General features: G+C 39.1%; 1 protein-coding gene across 8 annotated transcripts in view; it reads right to left on the bottom strand.

Moving 5' to 3' along the window:
• GALNT9 (polypeptide N-acetylgalactosaminyltransferase 9) overlaps positions 1-2,856 on the bottom strand; it is a 230,371-nt gene extending 227,515 nt beyond the window's left edge. For all 8 annotated transcript variants that reach the window (XR_004161565.1, XR_004161564.1, XR_004161563.1 and 5 more), the window contains exon 1: positions 2,797-2,856. The gene's annotated coding sequence lies outside the window, so the exon portion shown is untranslated. The remainder of the gene's footprint in view (positions 1-2,796) is intronic.
• Between the last annotated feature and the right edge of the window lie 21 nt (positions 2,857-2,877).

Below are 2,877 nucleotides of genomic sequence, written 5' to 3'. Positions count from 1 at the left end.
AAAAAAAAGGCAAAGAAACAAAATACTGAAGTGTCACATCATTTCAAGAATTGTTAGTAAGTCTACCAAGCTTTACTTCACTGTTGACTGACAATAAATGATACTCATCAGTAGAAATTACTCTTTCATGCTCGAAATGCTCTTTCAGCATAACTGCTTGTGCTTGTTTTCCTCACAGAAAAGTGCACTTTCAAATGATGTTTCTTTGATTTCATGAAAATAAGCATGACAGAAACAAAATTCTGTATTGTTGCAGCTGCAGAGCTGGTCTCTCAAAGAAGGTTTTTCTATCACGTTGGAACTTCACAGAGTCCCTGTAAAAACCAGGTAAGGTCCGACCAGTTTGGGATTTAGATGAATAGAAGAAAACAAATAAATGAACACTAATACTTGATTAAAAAAATGTAGGATACGTAATATTTGGCTATACATTTGCTGATCTCAAAAAAGAAATAATGAAGAGTAAAAAAAATGGCATTGGATCTGGACAGACCTATCACAACAAAATCACTGGACTTGATTCAAACTCGTGGTGCTTGCAGGAATTCATATGCCTTATGAATAAAATCTGCCTGTCCATATCTGTCTCCCCCTATAAAAGTGACTTTGACTTTGGCCCACCTCATTAAGAAGTAACATTCAAGAAGACATGAGATGACTCTAACTTTCAATGAAGCACTGTACAGGATAACATCTGAGAAACCCTGCTCGACACTGGGATGGAAGGCACGGCTCTGAGCGTTAGCGTAACACCAGTCTTTGGGTAAGACACAGTAGAGCATTGTCACAGACAGACTCCCTTGAATTTCAATGCTTCTAGAGCAGCATTATGCCCATTAAATAATGAGTCATGATATTAAGAAGCAACACCAGGGAGCTAAACCCAAACACAGATAATTGATTTCACTTACATTGATGCAGTTCTGATGATTTCAGTAGGCTACCTGCTAATTGTAAGGAATTGGGGAGTTGTTACCACAAGATGGAAAAATGAGCAAATACTTAAATAAAGGATGAAACTGAGAAAGTATCTTTTCCCAGTAATGACCAAATAGTTTATCTGCATTAATAAACTTCTGTGTAATAAACAAAAGACACATCAGAGAGAGACTGAAGGGAAATGGACAGGAAATCGGAACATCTCAGCTTGATTAACTTTCTGTATTTTTCTGTATAAGAACTTTCTAGAACAAGAAACTGCCTACAGTGTTTGTTATGACCCGAAGGAGCAACGTAACATTTTAATTAAAGTAATTGCACTTTAAAAACAGCCGCCAAAATAGAGAAATAGCTTATGGAGAACTTTCTGTTTACTCTGAAGCCACAGTCATTACATGCAACGATGCCTGCCTAGAATGTTATGGACTCCTGCTGATCCTTCAGGGGATGCTATGCTGAGATGAACCCAGAGCTGGTAAAATCCTACCCAAAATTTCACTTGTGAACACCACCAAGAACAAAACAATTCAGAGGAAAAATAAATCATTCAATTGCACTATGATGGATATACTGAATGTGGGAGGAGGATTTTCCTCTTAAAACTTACATTCTTCAAAACTTCTCCGAATTATCATTAGAAAATACAGCTGCTGACTCCTTCTGTTGACTCTCCTCCTCTAACTTATGAATGCATACTTTTGGCTAACACCCACCACTCCACATTCCTGTTCTCACTTCTCTTTTTGTATGTACGTGAAAGTGTGAGGGGATGCCAGTTCTGTAACAGTCACTGACACAAGCGGCGTGTTACTGTAATCATCCAACCTACTTGGATTTGCAGGGTCATTCATTCAGAAAGTAGTAATAGTGTATATACTTTACACTATTTGTCTGCATTTTGAGACTGCAGTAGCCTTTGTTAAATCAATACTACAAGAAAGATTTTCAGAAGCAGCCTAGAAGCACATTTGGTATCATTAAAAATATTTACACTGCAAGTTTTATTTGGTGCTCAACAATGAATGCTACATTTATATTAAAATCTCTTGTAAAAGTTTGCTCCTTCAGCTTCATATGGAAAGCATGGATGTATTTAATCACATACTTATTTCTTTGATGTCCCACATTTAGAACTGTATGAATCTATGCAAATACAAAGAGACTTCTTTGAAAGAATTAGTTCCCATATGAAACATCATCTGTCCCTTGGCAACCGGTATGGCTTAGCCTGCTCTAACTACCACGTAAGGGTTCTTTGCTTACCTAACAAGATTTTTCAAGGCTAGTGAATTAAAACTGAATGTAACAAAAGGAATTAGTGGATGCTTACTTTCCTCACCAAAGATAATATAAAATTTAAATGGCAAAGTCATTAAAGAAACATATGGGAGCAATGCTTAAAATGACTATTAAAAGTACACAGCATAAGAACTTGGTAGAGTGCTTTTTAAGTAATTTGGAGACCAAATATGCAACTTCCAGCTAAAAACTTAAAGTGTATTTGCCATAAAAACACATACCCACGCAGAGTTGATACATTCAGGCAACTGCAAAAGGTAGTACAGTTTATTGGGACTTCCACCAACCCTTACATCCATGAACTCTGCAGCCTCTTTTACTTCCTACTTCAAAAGTCCTGACTTTGACCCAAGAGTTTGAGGGGGTGCTTCACGCACCCCTTCAACAAACCCCTGCAGCTACCACTTTCCCTGCATCTTTGGCTTGAGGGCAGTGCTTCGGTGCAGTTTCCCTCCCCAGCAAGCAGGCACTTTGGGTGATTTTCCCAGCCTACAGCACCCTCCCAGGAGAACTGGTCACCACGGGACCAGCACCGCACTCCCCCCCAGCCCTCCGTACCATTTAGCTGGTTGTAGACCACTTCCTCCAGGTGGTCCAGGCGCTGCAGGATGGACTCCCTGTCAGATCGGGGATAGGGTT

Source organism: Meleagris gallopavo, chromosome 17 (genome assembly GCF_000146605.3).
Source record: "Meleagris gallopavo isolate NT-WF06-2002-E0010 breed Aviagen turkey brand Nicholas breeding stock chromosome 17, Turkey_5.1, whole genome shotgun sequence".
NCBI lineage: Eukaryota > Metazoa > Chordata > Aves > Galliformes > Phasianidae > Meleagris > Meleagris gallopavo.
The sequence above is the reverse complement of the archived record's forward strand: the minus strand, read 5'-3'. Positions and strand labels throughout refer to the sequence as shown.